Source organism: Crocuta crocuta, unplaced genomic scaffold (genome assembly GCF_008692635.1).
Source record: "Crocuta crocuta isolate KB4526 unplaced genomic scaffold, BGI_CrCroc_1.0 scaffold102, whole genome shotgun sequence".
NCBI lineage: Eukaryota > Metazoa > Chordata > Mammalia > Carnivora > Hyaenidae > Crocuta > Crocuta crocuta.
Genome location: NW_027530019.1, coordinates 13,926,893 through 13,947,512, shown reverse-complemented (window position 1 = coordinate 13,947,512; position 20,620 = coordinate 13,926,893). Strand labels below are relative to the sequence as shown.

Sequence of the window (20,620 nt, the reverse complement as noted above, 5' to 3'; positions counted from 1 at the left end):
TTGTCATTTATGCTCCAGAGCATCCTGCCCTCAGCACAGTGCTGGTGCAACATCCTGGGATGGGGTGACCGTGAGACTGAGGACACATTCTAATCAAAGTCCAAAACCCTGCATACCTCAAGGCACAATAGCAGCTAACTCCTGGAACAAATGTTTAGAAGTCAAATGGATACAATGGTTCCAGTTTCTTGGTGTGAAACTCTGAACCTCAGGTTTGGTCCAAGCCATTGGAGTCCCCACCACTATGCAGAGAGTGTTCTGTTCCCTCCCCAGCAGCAACTTGAGGCCTCCAAACCACACCAGGGGCATCTTCCTACACGCTGGTGTTTTTAACACTTTCATGGACATTTTCCCTCAACAAGACTGTAAGTTCCTGGAATGGAGAGAACTTGTGTCTTATATTCTACTCTGTACCTAGTCCCTTTCCCTGAATACCAGAGACATTTATAAATCATGAAATATATGAGTAACAGTCCTCAAACACTCAGTGTGAACTGGGATAACAATCTAGCAAACCCTCCTCCAGAAGTGAACCAGAAATAGCCCATTAGCCTGAGAATCTTCCTCTCACTTCCTACAAACCCAGCACCCTCCATATCTACACCATCCCACCTTGGCTGTGCACTGGGCAGACGATTCTGGGAGCACCCAAGGGGTACTAGGATTCCAGAACCATGTGAAGTCCAGGTGACTGGATTAATACACAACCCTCGCACTGACAATGGCATATGATGTTCAACTCAAAAGTCCAAGCCAAGCAATTCCTCTAATTTCCAGGGATACTTGGGTAGTAATAAGCTAGTATTTCACAACAGAAATGCCCAGATAAACTGGGAGAAAATAACAGTAACTATAATAATTCTAGGCTGAGATTTCTGTATGAGACAAACCACATTTCTACACAAGCTGTACATCATAATTCCCCTGGCTATGGTGCCACTGACTGGAAGAGGACAATTTGAGACAATGACCAAGGGCACCCATGGACCTTTCCTCCTAGGACTATTACTGCCCAGAGAAATGAGTACTATGTTATTAGAACACCTTTTTTACTCTGCTATCTCCCCTAAAAGGGATGAAATTAGCAATATACAGACCAGATTGTAAAATGAAATCACTGATTACATTAAATACGTAGTCAACTAAAAATTGCAGGCAGGGACTATGACCCCACCTGCTATGACTGGCATGAAGGCCAATCTCTTTCCCAGAACCACTGAATTCACAGTTCCAGGGAATACTGCCCACACTGCAGTCTCAGAACGGGGCCCCCTCGCATCTGCAGTGCACAACCATCACGTCATATGTGGTGGCTCTTCTGAACCTTCTACTTTAAACTATCAATTCTTCCTCCTCATGAGTATAGAAAATACCTGACAAACTTATAAATATGGGAAAATTTGAGAAGAGTGGCATTGAGTCTTGAAATGTGTTTTTGCTTTAAATATCCCTGAATATATTATCTTCTAGAATCAACAGGCCTAACAGGAATGCTCAGGACTTATTAAATCCTACTGTCAAGAATAAAAGTTTCACTCATCTAGAAATCACACTGAGTCTTCCTTTAAAAAAATANAACAAACATTAAATACATATATAAATACATATATATATACATATATAAATACATATATATACATATGTATATGTATATAAAGCAATCTCCCTTCCCCTCAAAAAAAAATTCTACAAAGGAATTGTTAAAATTCTGCTGAATGATGCAATCTTGCCTCCCACCTCTCTCCTACCAGGAAACCTCCTGACGGCTAGCCCTCTGATACCATCACTACTAAAAAACAGAGGCGAGTGTGAAAAGAGGTATGGTAGGCCCAAAACCCAAAGGTGGATGGAGAGAAAAGAGAAGAGGGCTGGTCAAGCACAAAAGTTTCAGGCTTTCCACAATCATCCATGGTCTCAGACCATTTGCCAACACCTTGCTAAGTACCAGAGGACTCAGGGCTGAAAACACTCCTCCAGGTCCTTGAAATTTACTCCACTCACTCCTCCACTCACCTTCTCATTAAAAAGAAAAGACTCAAAAATCGGTTTGTGCAGATCAGGGACCCAAAACTATGTGGCAAATATTTGCTGGGTGTTTTTCAACCAACTTTCTGTCCACAGCCAAAAGGAAGCTTCACTTGTCCTTGAGGCTGGAGAACCAACTGAACCATGAAGCTTGAAACAGGGACAATCATGTCATCACAAAAAGCACAAACAGGAAATCTAGGTTCTTAAAAAGTTCTTCTGAAAAAGGCAGTGAAAGATTTACCACTTTCCTTTTTCCCTTTGAAAAGAAGTCAATGGCCATTTGGTGTTTAAACGAGAACAAAGGCTTCAGGGGAGAAAGGTGAAGATAAATATTTGTACGAATGTGTCACTGCATTTTACACAATGGGCCAGCAGTCTTTAAACCTGACGTGTTTTATATCTACACGTTTTGGTGGGGTTTTTTTTTCTTATTTGCTCTCATGAGGCAAGTCTCTCAGGCTGTCAGACACCGAAGTGGCTGCTGAATAGAGGACACTGAGGGGCATTGAGCCAACATGACCTCAGAAGTATTGTCACGGCAATGAGATCGTGAAATAATTAATTCCTGCACTGCTATACTTTCTGCCAAATAATATTCCAATATGGCCCTCAAGGATGTGGTAAGTGTTGGTTTAAGATAAAGAAGTAAAGACAAATATTAGCATGCTACATACAAAGGTACAGAAGACCTCCCTTATCCACAGGGGAAACATTCCAAGACCCCTCAGTGGATGTCTGAAACCGCAGACAGGGCTGAACCCTATATACGCTATGTTTTGCCTATGTAGACCTACCCATGATAACATGACCTCTGTAAGTCAGGCACACTAAGAGATGAGAGACAATAACTAATACTGTAATAAATAATTTTAACAACATACAACAATCAGAGTTACATGAATGTGACCTCTGTCTCAAAATATCTCATTTTACTTTACTCACCCCCTGGTTCTTCTTGTGACTGTGTGAGATGACAACATGGCTACGTGATGAGGTGAGGTGAATGACGGAGGCCTTGTGATGCGGCATGAGGCTGCTGTGGACATGAAGGAGGATCATCTACTTCGGGACCTCAGTTGGCCGCAGGCTACTGAAAACTGCCAGAGTGAAACCACGGATGGCAAAAGCCAGGATTAGGAGAGACCAGGGGACTACTTCTCAGGGAGCTTTGTTTCTTCCCAAGAGCCACCTGGATCCCATCGCCAGTGTCTGATTTCATTGGTTTCAAGTGCAGCCGGGGCAACCAGGAGTTTTTAAAACTCCTCCGGTGATTCTCATGAGCAGCTACAATTAAGAAGCTGCGTTCGAGAGTTTCCAGAATATTTTATATCCTATTTGGAGCAACCATTAAAATTGGTCTGGTGAGTTCATGCCAGATGTTAAAAGCTGGGCCTGCAGAGATATAGGGCAGGAGGTACAGAAAGATAAATAGTAGGAGAAAAATGTTACTGGTCCCTAATCTGAAATCTGATGAAGGAGACAAAACACACAAATAACAAAAGGTGAGGCTTGAGGAGTACAGCTCTTGGGCCCCGAAAAAAAGGTTACAGGAGACGTACTAGGAGTTCAGTGAAAAGCAGCTTAACTTCTGCTCCAGGCACAGGAGGAAATATGTGAGGAGGCTGGCACCCTGCCCCCTCCCCACAGCCCCTCAGGGCTCAGGTGCACTCCTCTCCTCAGAAGCCCTCTCTGTCCCTCTGGCGGGGATTACCACACTAGCTTAAAGGCCAAGGCTGCAGCCCTATTTGCCAGAGCCTGAAGGAAGGCGAGCAGGGGGAAGTATAGAAGAAGCCTCCCACTAAACAGCCCCAGCTTCCTGGGCCCAGGAGCTTGCCTCCTCCTTTCTAACTCCTCACGCCCACACACTCTTTTCTATCTCCTCAGGGCCAGAAACTCCTTTCTTCCCACGAGGTGGGAAGGCTGTGCTCCATCCACCTGGCAATGGATTGAAAAGTGATCAATCACCCCTTAGTGTTACCTACCTTTCCTCGCGTATTAAAGGTAAGGGCTCTGCTCCTAATTAAGGGGATCAGAGCTCCTGAGAAAGCCAGAGATGAAACGAATAACTTCTCCATGTCCCTAATATCATACAGAAATGAGGGAACAAGGAACAGAAGACTTATTTTTTTTAAGTTTATTTATTTTGAAATAAAAAGAGAGCATGCATGGGGGATCTACAGAAAGAGAGAGAATCCCAAGTGGGCTCCACACTGTCAGCACAGAGCCAGACACGGAGCTCGAACTCATGAAACAAGAGATCATGACCTGAGGCAAAACCAAGTCAGATTCTTAACTGACTGAGCCACCCCAGTGCGCCAGGACAAATCACTTACTGTTTAACATCAATGAGTTAGGAGGATGTCTGTTAAGATACTACCTGAACTGTCAAGGAAACATGTTGATAGTGATAATCTTCTAAGATTTATAATCCGTTTCATGACAAGAAAATCTAAAGAGTTTCTAGGTTAGGTAAGATGTTAATAATTATATTTTTTTCTGTGAATATATTTTTTTGCTGTGCACTCTTTATCACTTATATTTAATCCCCATGGACACAATAATTATGTATATTATTAAACACATTTCACTTTTGAGTCATTTGGTTAAAAAACAACTCTATTCAGGGACTCTTTTTCACTGTTACAGCTCCTTGAACCCATAGCCTGGTGGTTTTGCTACAGATTTAAAAATTGCAGGGAATACTATTCCCACTACCTTCCTCTTGTTAGAGCCTTTGTCTTCTGTCTCTCCTCTCCTTTGTTGAAATATAACTGGGGGTGCCTGGGTGGCTTATTTGGTTAAGTATTTGACTCTTGATTTTGGCTCAGGTCATGACCTCACAGTTGGGGAGTTCAAGTCCACATCAGGCTTCATGATGACAGTGCAGAGTTTGCTTGGGATTCTCTCTCTGCCTCTCTCTCTGCCGCTCCCCACCTTTCAAAATAATAAGTCAACTTTAAAAAGGTTAAAAATATATGTATCTATATCTGTCAGGACAACACTTCTGACTACGATAAAATAAGGAAATCATCAGATCTTCTCCCCCAACGACAATGATAATATAGGATGAAATTGTCAAAAACAGCCATTTCAGAGCTTTGGAAACTAAGCAGAAACAAACGATGACTGAGAAGTATTTACTTGTAAAAAAAATGATAAATTTTGAGTACAAAGAGTGGCCTTCTTGCCCGGTGCTGTTCCCATCATCTCTCCAGCTCTGGCAGCTTTGCTGGTCCACCAGAGCTGGGCAGGGCTGGCCAGAAAACCAGCAGCTTTTTGCTACCAGACAGGCTCATTTGTGCCCAGTGGGACTGTCAGTGAAAGTAGCAGGGCTGTCGGGAAATAAGTGGGGAAGCCTCAAGTCTTGTAGCCTATGGATACAGTCAGAGTTGGGGTGAGTAGCAGACTACACAGACATTTAAAGGGGAGATCCTAGAAATGAGAGCATGCTAGAGGGGCTGGATAAGACCCCCAGCTGGGTAAAATGCTTCATACACACACAGGGGACACCCAAGAGGTCCCAGACAAAGTAAAATACAGGGCAGATGTAAAAACTGCCTGACTTGGGGGCTCCTGGGTGGCTCAGTCAGTTAAGCATCCAACTTCGGCCCAGGTCAGGATCTCACCGTTCCTGAGTTCAAGCCCCGCATCGGGCTCCGTGGTGACAACTAACAGCCTGGAGCCTGCTTCGGATTCTGTGTCTCCCTCTCTCTCTGCCCCTCCCCAACTCACGCTCTGACTGTCTCCAAAATAAAGAAACATTAAAAAAAAATTCTTTTTAAACACTGCCAGACTTGGACATGCTCCTGAGGCACTCACAGATTCATCTGCAGAGAGTGAAGGCTCTGCTGGCTCGAGCTGTTTAGGCAGAACCTCTGACCAACTGAGCAGCCCCTAGGACAACAGGATAATAGAATGAAAGTAAGAATTAAAAAGAAAAGAAGGGCGAAACTGATGACATTATGGAGGAGAGAGATTCTGCAGATTAGCTCCAGCCAAATTCCTAAAACGACAAAGCAACAACGACGATGACAAATGCAAACAACCTTCAGGAGAAAAACTACCAGAACCTAGAGCTTTACTACATTTTCTAAAATTACTGGTTCTCAACAAAATGGTATAAGATAGGCAAAGAAATAAGGTGGTATGACCTGTCTTCAGGAAATATATCAGTCAACAGAAACTGTCTGGATAGGCACTGATGTTGGATTTAGCACACAAAGAATTATCCAAAATAAAATGAAAGAAAAAATAACTGAAGAAGAGAGTCAACAGAGCACTACTGACTCATGGGACAGCATCAAACAGTCAAACATACACATAAGGAATACCAATAATGAAGCAGCAGAGAAATCCAGGAATCGATCCCACTTACAACTGTACCCAAAACCATAAGGTAACTAGGAATAAACCTAACTAAAGAGGTTAAAGATTCATACGCTAAAAACTGTAGAAAGCTTATGAAAGAAATTAAGACACAAAGAAATGGAAAAACATCCCATGCTCATGGATTGAAAGAACAAATATTGTTAAAATGTCGATACTACCCAAAGCAATCTACACACTCAATGTAATCCCTATCAAAATAACACCAGCATTTTTTTTAATGTTTTATTTATTTCTAGGAGAGAGAGAGAGAGACAGCGTGAGCAGGGGAGGGTCAGAGAGAGAGGGAGTCACAGACTGAAACAGGCTCCAGGCTCTGAGCTGGCAGTCAGCACAGAGCCCGACGTGGGGCTCGAACCCACGAACCGCGAGATCATGACCTAAGCGAAAGTCGGACGCTTAACCGACTAAGCCACCCAGGCGCCCCAAAATAACACCAGCATTTTTCAGAGAGCTAAAACAAAGAGTTCTAAAGTTTGTATGGAACCAGAAAAGACCCTGAATACCCAAAGCAATCTTGAAAAAGAAAAGTTGGAGGTATCATAATTCTGGATTTCAGGTAATATTATAAAACTGAAGTGATCAAGACAGTATGGTACTGGCAGTCTCTTCAGCAAATGGTGTTGGGACAACTGGACAGCAACATGCAGAAGATTGAACCTGGACCACTTTCTTAAATAAAATAAACTCAAAATGGATAAAGACCTAAATGTAATACAGGAAGCTATTAAAATCCCAGAGGAGAAAACAGGCAGCAAACTCTTTGACCTCAGCTACAGCAACTTCTTACTAGACACGTCTCTGAAGGTGAGGGAAACAAAAGCAAAAATGCACTCCTGGGACCTCATCAAGATACAAACCTTCTGCATAGTGAAAGAAACAATCAACAAACCTAAAAGGCAACTGACAAAATGGAAGAAGTTATTTGCAAATGACATATCAGATAAACGGTTAGTATAGAAAACCTATAAAGAACTTAATCACACTCAACACCCAAAAAATCAAATAATCTAGGAAGAAATGGGCAGAAGACATACAAATGGCTAACAGACACATGAAAGGATGCTCAACATCACTCATCATCAGGGAAACACAAATCAAACCACAATGAGATACCACCTCATTCTTATACCTATCAGAATGGCTAAAATGAATAACTCCGGAAACAACAGATTTGGTGAGGATGTGAAGGGGAACACTTTTGCACTGTCGGTAGGAATGCAAACTGGTGCAGCCACTCTGGAAAACCGTATGGAGGGTCCTCAAAAAATTAAAAATAGAACTACCCTACCACCCAGCAATTGTACTACTAGGTATTTATCCGAAGATACAAAAATAGTGATTCAAGGGGTACATGCACCCCAATGTTTATAACAATGCTATCAACAATAGCCAAAGTATGGAAAGAGCCCAAATGTCCATCAACTGATGAATGGATAAAAAAGAGATGGTATACACACACACACACACACACACACACACACACACACAATGTAGTATTACTTAGTGATCAAAAAAAGTGAAATTTTGCCATTCCTAACAATGTGTATGGAACTATAATGTATTATGCTAAATGAAATAGGTCAGTCAGAGAAAGGCAAATATATAATGTCACTCAGATGTGGAATTTAAGAAACCAAACACATGAAGATAGGAGAAGGGAAGGAAAAATGAAATAAGATAAAAGCAGAGAGGGAGGCAAACCATTAGAGACTCTTAAATACAGAGTAAAGATTGAGAGTTGCTGGAGGGGACGTGGTGGGAGGGTGGGCTAAATGGTGACAGGCATTAAGAAGGGCATTTGTTGTGATGAGCACTGGGTGTTATATGTAAGTAATAAGTCACTAAATTCTACTCCCGAAACCAACACTACACTATATGTTAACTAACTTGAATTTAAATTTTAAAAAAGGGGTGCCTTGGGGCACCTGGGTGGCTTAGTCGGTTGAGCGTCCAACTTGCGCTTAGGTCATGATCTCACGGTTCGTGGGTTCGAGCCCCATGTCGGGCTCTGTGCTGACTGCCAGCTCAGAGCCTGGAGCCTGTTTCAGAGTCTGTGACTCCCTCTCTCTCTGACCCTCCCCTGCTCACGCTGTCTCTCTCTCCTAGAAATAAACAAAACATTAAAAAATAAATAAATAAAAATAAAAATAAAAAAAGGGGTGCCTGGGTGGCTCAGGTGATTAAACATCAGACTCTTGATTTCAGCTCAAGTCATGGTCTCAGGGTTTGTGGGATGGAGCCCCACAATGCGCTCCATACTGACAGTGCAGAGCCTGCTTGGGATTCTCTCCCCCTCTCTCTGCCCCTTCCCCATTCTTGAGTATGAGTTCTCTCTTTCTCTCTCTCTCTCTCCCTCCCTCTCTCAAAATAAATGAACTTTAAAAAATAAATAAATAACATACACATAAGGAGAGTCTCCAAACAATAAGACTTAAGACTAGACCAAAACAAAACAAAACAAAACAAAAAACCTGGTCATACATTAAAGCATATAGGAACAAATCTGAAAAACAAAGAGAATATCCTTAAAACAGAACAATATATCCAGGTACAAAAAGAAAACAATGGCTGACCTTTGAAGCAAAACAATGTAATTCTGCTTCAAAAAAACAAAGGTCTATCAACCTAGAATTACATACATGCCGCAAAAATATCCTTCAAAAAAAGATTAAATACATTTCCATATAAGTTAAAGCTAAGAGAACTCACTGCCAGTTGACCTATACTTGTGAGAAATGCTAAATCACATTCTTCGGGCTGAAGTGAAATTATACCAGTTTGAAAATGGGTAATTCGGTTCTACAGAAAGTTCTGAACAGTGCCTGGAATGGTAAATGAGCATGTAAATATATAATACTATTTTTTCCTAATTTCTTTGGAATCCATTTGTTTAAAGTAAAATTAAAAGCATTGACTTTGGGCTCTATGACACATGTAGCAAATTATATTACAGTAATTGAAAAAAGGACAGAGAAAGCAAATGGAATTATACTGGTATCATCGTCTTACATTATATAGAGAGAGGTATTGTATGAATTCAAGATATGCTACAGTAAGGTACGTACGTACATTGTAGTCCCTGAGCAACGAGTGAAGACTAGAGCAAAGATAAAAAAGGCCAAGAGAGGATACAAGACATAACACTAAATATACGTATATCTGACAAAGTATAGGTATTCAGGCCACATAAAATTTCCTACAATTAAGTAATTAAAAAAAACAAATAACCCAATAAACATGGGTAAAGCCTTGAACATTTTACCAAAAGAAAAGGTATCAAGATGCTCAACGTTGTCAGTCTTCAAGGAAATGCAAAGTAAAGCCACAATGAGATACGCCACATACCCACTAGAATGGTTAAAATGAGAAAACCCAAAGTGCCAAATATTACTTACAGTCGTGCAATTCCTCTCCTTGGTGTTCACCCAAAATAAATGAAAACTTATGTTCACCAAGTACACTGTACAGGAATGTTCGTTCCACCTTTACTCGTAAGAGCCAGAAACTAAAAACATGGTTTCCACGAACGGGAAAATAGATAAACAAATCATAGGATATTTATCCAACAGAACGTCTAAACAACAACAACAAAGGAATAAACTACTGACACAAACAAGAACATGGATGAATCTTGAAGATGATGTGTTGTGGGAGTCAGGGGGAAGCCAGACACAAGAAAATCCATACTGTGCAATTCCATTCATGTGAATTTCAAGAACAAGCAAACAGGCACATTTAATTTGGGGGGATAAAACAGAACGGAGGATGACCTTCTGGGGCTGGGGGACTGACTGAGAAGGGGCATAAGAAAATTCTCTAGAGTGATGGAAATGTTCTATGTCTTAATTCAGATGTCAAAATTAAAAGTTTTTACATTTTACTATAATTACATTTACATGATGTAATCACATATACCTCAATAAAAATACCAAAAAAAAATTTTTAAAGGACATTATTACCTTCTTGCTCTATTTTGCTGACAGTGATTTCCCCTCAAAGCTACTGAAGAAGGAAGGTACAGAGGTGATACCACAATTCTTCTCAGCTCCCAGCCTTGAATATGCTTTTGAGCTCAAAGCTATGATCATCCCCAAATTCTGAAATAAAGAGACTTTCCAACCAAAAAGAATGACCATATTTATGACCGATCCACCAAAAGCTAACATGTTGGCAGGTGTCTGCTTGAACATAAAGAACAAAATAAGACTCTATATTCTGCTAATCCACCTGCCTAGTTGATAACCTGACGTTAGGGCATAGGTCTTGTAAGTCGTAAATCTGAAGGCTCCAAATTCCAAATCAATAGACTGACTATGCTTACTGAAGAACAAGAATCACGTTTATGAGCAGCATCCATGGAGCTTAGAAGAGAAGGTTTTGCCCATCATTTGCTCCCAAACCTAGCCAAAAAAAAAATTGTAAACTTATCTCTAGTCAGGTACGGATGTGGGAGCACGGGCCTTCTTAGTGACTTAAGAGAATTTTAAAACTACAAATATTCAGCTAATTAAGAAATAAATTAATTGTCCAGAATTAACCGCAAGTACTGTTAACGAACTGAGCCAACCCTAGGTTGCTGATGTGCTAAGGACTCAGGAACCAGAACAGAAATGACAACAAGAAGGCGGTCACCTTTGGGGCGCCTGGTGGCTCAATTGGTTTAGCATCTGACTTCAGCTCAGGTCAGAATCTCATGGTTCATGAGTTCAAGCCCCATGTTGGGCTTTGTGCTTTGGATTCTGTATCTCCCTCTCTCTCTGCCCCTACTCAACTTGTGCTTTCTTTCTCTCTCAAAAATGAACATTTTTTTAAAAAAGATATGGGAGTCATCTTTAAAAAAATGAAAAGAAGGAGTCACATTTTGGGTGAAAAAGTTTTCAGAGCAAATTCGAGGCTCTGGGTAAGATACTGACAAAAACAAATGTAGGAATTCTGAATGTATGAGGAGAGCATCTACTTATTTACCTCCTTTTATTGCTAAAACCAGTCTTCTAATCCATGCATATTTCTCAGCAATCATTTAAAAAAATAATGCTAGAGGGGCACCTGGGTAGCTGAGTAGGTTGAGCATCTGACTTCGGCTCAGGTCATGATCTTGTAGTTCATGAGTTCAAGTCCCACATCAGGCTTGCTGCTCTCAGCACATAGCCCTCTTCAGACCTTCTGTCCCACTCTCTGTCCCAACCTTTGTTGGTGTTCTGTCTCAAAAATAAATAAAACATTTAACTTTAAAAAAAAAATAATGCTAGAGAGTTTTAGTGTACTAGACAAAAACATATCACCTTTAAAACAAAAGAATCATCAATGACTGGGGTGGGGGAAATTAAACACAGTGCCTAAGAATATGGTCTAAGTTTGATACATCTAAATTCAAATCCTACCTCTGTCCTCTATCAAGTTACTCAGCCTCTCTATGTTTTGCCTCCCTGATGTGCAGAATGGGAATGGCAGTAATTTCACAAGGGCATTGCAAATACTAAATGTGATGACATATATACTGCTGAAATAACTTCCCAGGCCCACGGCAGAGCTGCTGCTGCCCACAGTGGCACATTAGCAAACCAAAACTTAGATAACTTTTGTGGCCCCAGAAATACTCTGCTTGACTACAAACACAGAATGTCTGGCCAGTCAGTCCCCAAACACAAAGCCATTTCTGGGGCTTTGCCAACCAATCAGATATTTTCTATTTGTCTCTTCTTTGTTCTTTATTCTTTATCCTACACAAGCTTCCTGTCTTTCACCCCATTAAGCAGGTTTCTGAAAGGATATCACCTGCTTCATGATGTGTTAAAGTTTATTTGTATCACCTAGACAGTCTTCTTTAACCCTTTCTAACAGTTTTTGGTGACAAGGAATGAGATCCAAGGCTGACTAATGGCCAACAGGAGAAGATGCATAGGTGAGGTGCCCGCTGAACCTTTCGACTTCACCTTTCCTCTTGTCCTTACCAAGGGCCATGGATAAGACACTCTCGGATTGGAGCTATACTTCTGTGCATGCAGCTTCCTGATCCAAATTTTATTAAAATAATTAAAATTTTATTAAAATAATAATAATATATACATATACACATATACAAACACACACACACACACAGAGAGAGAGAGAGAGAGTGTGTGTGTGTATGTGTGTGTGTGTTCCCATAGTAGTTCTGGAATCCCCAAAAGTGCCAGGATTTGTTAAATTTCCTAGAAAAGTTCTGGGATTGCATAAAGTTCCTGGGAGAATCATGAGATTCCACAATGAGTGGCAGCCATTAGGGCCTCACCAAACCTCATGGTAAGTCCACAGCATAAACCACTGGAGGACTTGAGGGAATAAATGAAGAAAAGAAATAAAATAAAACTTCAAGTCTGTACAAGTCAGACTATCAAAAGCCATCAGGGCATCTGCCACCGTAAAGATATTTTCTTATGAAGGAAATAATATAGATCTACTGCATATGGGAATCTCAGAAGCCAACGCCATAAAACTGATGGGCACAGCATGTACACTCAAAAGCTGTTAGAGCACTCTTGCCACGTCACTCTAAGATTCCCGTGTTAGGATAAATTGTGCATAGAATGAGTCAGATTAACATTAGGTCACCTGCCAACCTTTGGAAAATTTCTGTGCAACAAGGTATACTGTAAAACACTGCAAAATCCCCAACTCAGCCTCACATTCCTCTTATGTATTAATGTGATTTTGAGAGAGCCCAGTCTTAGCTAAAGAAATGGGATCTTCAAGTTTCAAAGACTTGAGCACTTGACCTTCTAGCCCACCTGCTAAATTTATGTCTAAGAAGTATGGCCCCAGAAGCTTTAGCTAGCTACAAAAGTGGCAAAATCTTACTAAGACAACAAGAATTTATAACGGCCATTATCAGGAGCATTCCAATTAGACAAGTCATTCATCTAAAAAGTGCACTTGAAAGCAAAGCTTCTCAAATCAAACAAACAGAATGGCATGGTATTTTAACTGGAAAGCAGAGACTCCAAAAGGCTTCAAGATTCCAAAATAGCTTAATTGGAAGATTCACGACAAAAGGCTAATGACAAACTAAAGACACAAGAGGTTCCCCAAATGATGTGACTTCTACTATACTGTCCCCATCTTCCTTTACTTGAGTACTCATTCTATTAATCCTCTAACTGAGTTGCCTTTCCACTCTAAAGAGACCACAAGGCTGTAAGCAGAAGTCCACCGAATTAGTGGTGTTACAGCTACAACAGCTCCAAGTCTAGAAACCTAAAACACCTGGGCCTCCATCACTGTGTGCTCTGAGGGAGTCAATCATCAAAACATCTGCTTAGTATAAAATGCTCAAGAAGACCCATATTTAAAAATATTTTTTTAATGTTTATTTATTTTTGAGAGAGAAGGAGACAAACAGAGTGTGACTGAGCAAGGGGTAGAGAAAAAGGGAGACACAGAATCTGAAGCAGGCTCCAGGTGCCAAGCCATCAGCTTGGACTAGAACTTGGGCTAGAACTCACAAACTGCAAGATCATGACCTGAGCCAAAGTCAGACGCTTAACCGACTGAGCCACCCAGGTGCCCCAAAAAGATCCATATTTTTAATCAAACGTCTTGGTCAAGAAAAATGGTCAAGAAGATGCTCAAAAGTGGGGACTGCTGAAATAACTTCCCAGGCCCAAGATGAAGCTGCTTCTGCCCAGGTGCCACATTAGCAAACCAAAACTTAGATCATTTTCATGTCCTTGTAAATGTCCTACTTGACCAGAAATGCAGTGTATCCAGAGTGTCCATCTCCAAACACCAAGCCCACTCTGAGCCTTCTAATCTCAAACAAAGTTGACTATGTGGCCCCAGCCAATCAGATATTTTCTATTTATCTCTTCTTTGTTCTTTACTCTTTATCCCATAAGAGCTTCCTGCTTTTCCAGCCCATTTTTGCTATTCTTCAAAAGGAGACTGTTCACATCATGAAGTGTCAAGCCTTGCTTGTATCACCTGAATTGCCTTCTGTAATCGTTTTACAATATATAAAGTGCTTAGCATAGCGACTTTAGGATAGTAATTTTTCAGTAAATTCTAGGTATTATTATAGTGTCCTTTTACAACTCACAGAAACAACAAAAAAAGTAATTTGGGGATAACATTTTACCAATATTCAGTTTATATCCCACAGAATTTTCTTAAGTGATTGTGCTTTTGATATCATATGCATACAGTTGTCATGTTTAATTAAGAAAATGATTCTTAGGCTATATGATCCCTTTTATATTTTACAATTACTATTTTATAGCTATTAATGAAGGAGCATTTTCCGATTTCTTAAAAAAATCTGTTGATCAAAATACCCCCCATAAAGGAACTGGTAATGACCAGAGGGCAATGACACATACAGCTGGCATACCTGAGAAACAGTTCACATCTCACCTACGTAGGTTGATGGGACATGAAGGTAGTTTTAGTTTTCTAGCAAGAGGCGTTCTAAGAATTCTTTATGAAAAGGTTTTGTTTTATTCCCTGGAATAGGAGAGAATCGCTGTGGCAGATGTCCAGGGGTTTTTTACTCCAGCAAGTCCTGACATATTTCACTGATTTCAAAAGAATCTGTGGTAGGGAACAAACTCAAAGCCTCTGAAAGTGCATGTAAGAGCTTTCTTTGGGGACTGCTTTTAGGGCTGGACCAAGACAGGGGCTGGCTCTGTATACAGGAGCTTTTGGCAAGGATGGTTCAGTGGAGCCTTTCTACCCTGAAGCACACGCACCAGCCACTGGCTATAGCTGGTCCCTGGGGAGGGTGCATGGCCTTGGGCAAAGCAGCAGTGATGGCCACAGAAAGTGGAGGAGAATCTTGGAGGAGAATCAACACTTCCAGCCTCCGGAGTAAGGAGGACCCCAGTACTATAGTAGGATCCAAATGGAGTACCGCTGCCTCCACTCCACAGCCTCAGAGACTGATTCTGCCTGTCCCTGTGACTAACCAATGACCCGTGACTGCGAGGGCACAGCTGGCGGCTCATATAAATACCAGATTAAGCATCTTTTGTCGCTGGTTTTGTTGCTACTTTTAGCTTATCTTTGACTCTCTGGAAGGCGGGAAGGTCTACTCCCTAAACTAAGTCTATCTAGTTACATGGATCCAAGGTGCTGCTTAGAATGGACGAGAGGGCAATGCCACATCTGAGGAAGAATGTATCTCTACATCCATACAGGTCCCCACACTGCTACTTTTGGCTTGATATGGCCTGGTTTACGAGAAGACTTCCTGAAGTGGAGAAACTATGATCTCAGAGTTTGGATTTTAAATTAAAGCTCTGTTTGTTGATACAGCTGAGAGTGATTTGTGGGGGGGAGGGGGAGGAGCGATCTGAATTTACTGCCACCATGGGCAACATACACTGGTTGCTGCTCCTGAACTGAAATTCAGCGAATCCATCTCTACATATTACTGAAGCCACAGGCTGATGTGTGGCCTGTGGAACAAAGCCCGTGAAGGTGGTTAACTAGATTCTGAGGCAGACAGAGATCAGAACAGCCTGTCCATCTCTGGTATGTAAGGGTGGTGCCCAAGCAGGGCGGCAGATGGCTGTTCTGCCCCAGAAAACAGTTGCTTTGGAATTTCTGTGGTTAGGTATTTAGAGGAGAGCTGATAAAGTGGGGAAAACATAAAGGATAAAGTGAAGGGGAAAAGAGCAAAGAGAAGGATTTTTGAGAGAGAGCGAGAGAAAGAGAGAGACAAAGAATAAATGAAAAAGTTTCCCTTTCTTTGGAGGATAATAACCAGATCAATTTTAACTGAAATAAAGAAGAGAGGGGTAGCGTAAGTGATTATTCCCTTGTCACCATGCTCTGTACCCCATTGGCAAGCTGAGTTTGATGATGAGATGTGATGACACTAATGCTGGTGAGGGCGATGGAAGTGGAAGAAGATGAAGAGAAGGAGGAGCAGGGGGTAAAAAAGGAGAAGACAGAGAAGACTCAAAACCAAAACCACAGCTGGAACAGGAAATGGAGGATGTTTGCCTCACGAGTACACGAGCTTGCCCCGAGACCGTGTCTATTGGAAAAGTTCTTCTGAAAAGGTGCAAATCTCTGCCCAAAGCTTTGAACAAATGAAGACTCAAAGATAAAGCATCTGGTCTGGTAGAAAAAGAATGACGCCTCCAGTAGGAGTATCCGTTTCAAGTCCCATCTTGGCCATTTATTAGTTGCTTAGTTTGGAATCCATAATTAATCTCCCCACACCTTATCGATGAAATGGAGCACAGAGACTTGACATAAAAATCAATCAGTAAATATAAATGACAGTGTTTTGTACTCTATATGGTGCTACACAAATACCAGATGTTTTTAGAGATAATGTATTTTCATGGTTAATTCTCTGAATCAGTAAGACTATAGATACTTCTTTCTTCTTATTTAGCTGTGTTGCATACTTCTTGAAGAAGCATTTTAAATTTCTTTCACCTCTTGGTCAATGAGATATTACTTCCTCTCTTAAGCACTAATCAGTGATGGACATTCATTCAAGCAAATGGAGAGATGGCTGGTCAACTTTAAATTTTACATAACACAGGCATTTACTGAATTCAAGCTGTCCTTACATTTTATGTCAATAAAACAAAATCTTCTTTGGAAATGTCTATCAAAAAGAATGTGTTCATTCGAAAAATTTAACCATCTTAATGTTCCTAATGATGATTCTATGGCAATGGAAGACACTATTGCCAACAGCCTAAACTGCTTTTGAATCAACAAAGATTCGTTAGAAACACCTTTGCCACTGTGGCAAACTTATTTGGATTATTTCACCTCTTTCAGAACTGGTCGGCAGTAGATATGGGAGCTTCAGGTAATGCAAAGATCCCATTCCTTACCATATAGGATAGCTAGGATTTTCTTGTAGCCACTGTTCTCTAGAGAAAAACAGAGCCCAAAGGTATAGACACGTGCACATTTTCATTCGCCCCTCCTTCTCAGCTTCTGGCCATCACCTGGGGCACGTAAGTAGTCACTTCTTTGCCTCCATGCGTATGCACACACATTTTCTATAACCTGCCATCTTGCTTTCTTGCTTCAGCATTCACTATTTCTCAAAGACCCAGAATTCAATACTCATATGTTGACACAGTTGAGTCGTTAATCAAAAACACCTCTCAAACTTCTCAGTCCTCCTTCTCTTTCCTTGATTCATTTGCTATTTTTAAGAAGTAGCTATTGCTATTTTTTTTATCTTTTAAGAAAGATATTTTGCTTCACAAAGATTACAGCCAGATAATGAATATTCCAAAAAAAAAAAAAAAAAAAAAAAAAAAAAAAAAAAAAGAAGAAAATGTTGCTCCCATGGACTCATGTAAAACAAGAATGACATCTGGATGCCATAAAGTAGCTTTCACATCTGCTGGTAAAACGTCTCCTGGTTTTTCTATTATGGAGCCATAAAGTGAGAGATGCTGTTAAAACCCACCCATACTCCAGAGGAACCCTGTCTAGGTCTGTGCTTAACCTGCTTGAAGTGAAATATTAACAAGCACAGAAGGTTTGGTATTCCCAGGGCTGAAAATTCTGAGCAGTGATAAGTCATGGTCACTATTAATCACAAACGTGTGTTTCTTTCCATATGGAATAAATTCTAAGGAATTTTATTTTTTTATTTTTGAGACTGGTGAATTATACTGGGAATAAAACAAAAAGAATCTTCTAAGATTCCAAGTAATCTGAAAAATCCATTTATGTGACAGTGTAAAGACTGATCAAAGCTCTCCTCCCCTCCAAGGCTCTGTTTGTTTTCGGTCAATGCCTACATCTTGAGAGGTCTGAGGACTCCAAGGTGTCACCCTACGACACTGATTTGCACCTGATTTTACGTCAAAGAAGGTGACGTGATGTACATGAGCATATTCTGCTGTTAGGTAAAGGCTGGTGTGGGCACACATGGAGTCACTCTAGTTGTAGTTAATGCCTGTGGGAAGTGATCATTCTAAGGCAGGAAGTCTGTCCATGCTTCTATGCTGGTGTTTACATTATGGACTCAGCTCGAAATGTTCCCCGTCCTCCAATTCTCAATGTACTAAAATGTTTTAAGTTTAACTCAACCACCACCTCCTCCCTGGAGGTCTTCTTTACTGCCCACAATTAGAAAGAACTGTTTCTCCTTCTCAACGCTCTCTGAAATACAGTACCTGTCCTATTTTGCTCAGATCTCCCTTCCTTCTCTTATAGTTAATTCCATACCTATGTTTTCTTTTCTCCAGCAGAAATTCACAAGTGCTTCTGAGAGTCCCAGATAAGATAGGACAGAGAAGAAAGTAAGACTCGGTTTGGGCCAAATTATCTTGGCTCTGATATCTAAGTTATGGTTCATTCAAAAAGATTTTTAAAATACCAAAACTCACTCATCTAACAACTCTCCTTTGATTTCACATCCAGAATTTTCCAGGGAAACATTTTTCATGTCTCCTGACCTTCCTTTGTTTTCATGCTGTAATAGGGACACTGTGGAGATCAAAAATACAAAGCCTTGACTTTAAGAGTTGCCCACAGCTCAGAAATCAAACAAGGGATTCCATATAGACACCACAGAAAGCCAAAGGCAAGACTCCACCCCAAAGGCCAGCACTTTAGAGATGCTTGTTTTAGTCGAGTTCTCTGGCTGTGACGGGAAAAGCTTCTTACCCCCTGCATTCTCCACAGTGAATTCCTCCTACAAGTATGGAACAGGCTATTGGCCCAAAATCAACTCTTCACAAAACGAGACTCCAACCCAACTACAAGAAACAGCGCCCAGAAGATAAACATGCCACAAACAAGACTTGAGGGCTCCGTTCTATCACAAACATCAAAAAGCCTGGGCTATCCAAAACCTGGAGTGGAAAAAGGAGCAAAGAGAAACCTGCCATCACCTCCTCCTTACTCATAGCCCCAGGATTTTTGCTTTTCCGGGAATTTTTCTCAAATAAGTAATCTGTATTCTTAAAAGGGAAAGTTAAAGCAAAATTCTACATGGAGTTGGTTCACGAGACATTAGCCTTACCTGTCTGGTTGCTGGCCCTACAATTCTCATCCTAAGGGTGAAAGGTGAATCTAGAATATAGAATCAGGCCACAAAATATGAGGCGCACAAGTACATGCATCTTCCCTACAGACAAAACATATTATTTTTCTTAAGAACTGCTTAGAAATAAAAACAACCTTTATAGAGTGTTAATTCAACTCTTACTCTTCAATGATCCTGTCCTCAAGGTAAAAATGACCAGATGGCTAAGGAGGGAGCTGCGAGGCCATTTTAGGACTATTTCCAGGTTAAAAACAAAACGAACAAACAAACAAAAACAGGACTCTATTTCCCAGTCCTGTCCGCCCCCTCCAATTTTCTAGGATAATGGAAGAGAGAAAAGCGAGGGATGGGTCAAGTCTTAAGACCATTTGGGACCAACCCTGAGGCACTGCTTAGAATTACTCAAACACCTTCAACAGGTGGTCCCGGACCCTAGACCTGTGGAAAAGTCACAAGAGACATGAGATCCTTTGTCACCTGCCAGCACAGGCTGTTTCCTGAAGAGGACAAGGCAGGCAACAGGACAAGCCACGCCTCTCCGAGTCGGCGTGTCCAGGGGCAACGGTCCCTAGAAGAGGGTTAAGCACCCTGGGATTCAGAGGACAGTCGTACCACAACACGAGGGGACTGGGGCACAAGAGATGCAAACTGTAAGGCTCACAAGCAGAGTGATATGATTCGCTTGTGAATTACCTTCCTAATGTCTCCCTCCCCTTTCCTCCTCCTCCTTAAGCATCTGTCAGGACACTACTAGAACGGAAAACACAGTACTGCTTTCTGTAGCTTCTTGTGCAGGGAGAACTCTGTTATCCTGTAAGCTACATTAATTCTCTTACCTTCTTATGACGTCCCAGAGAATACGTAAAGAACATGTTTCACTTTGTTATCCTCCTGGGAGTTTTTTATTGTTAAAGTATTTGCAATTATCGGAAGGATAAAGGTCCCTTCCCCTTTCAAAAATCAGGCGATTGACAGTTGCACATTTCATTTGGGCAAATCAATCAGTAGTGAAGGACTTGGGGGGCCCCTGGGGGGCTCAGTCAGGTAAGCATATAATAACTCTTGATTTCTGCTCAGGTCATGAACTCATGGTTTGTGAGCTGGAGCCCTACACTGGGCAGGGCAGAGCCAGCTTGGGATTTTCTCTCCCTCTCTGCCCTTCCCCTGCTCCTCCTCATAGGTGCGCGC

General features: G+C 41.2%; 1 long non-coding RNA gene across 12 annotated transcripts in view; it reads right to left on the bottom strand.

The window, feature by feature from the left end:
• LOC144231987 (uncharacterized) overlaps positions 1 to 20,620 on the bottom strand; it is an 807,055-nt gene that overhangs the window by 545,704 nt on the left and 240,731 nt on the right. For 11 of the 12 annotated variants that reach the window (XR_013335260.1, XR_013335265.1, XR_013335267.1 and 8 more), the window contains one exon: positions 11,464 to 11,615. The exons of the other annotated variant lie outside the window; for it this stretch is intronic. This is a non-coding gene — a long non-coding RNA (uncharacterized LOC144231987). The remainder of the gene's footprint in view (positions 1 to 11,463; positions 11,616 to 20,620) is intronic. 12 annotated transcript variants of the gene reach the window in all.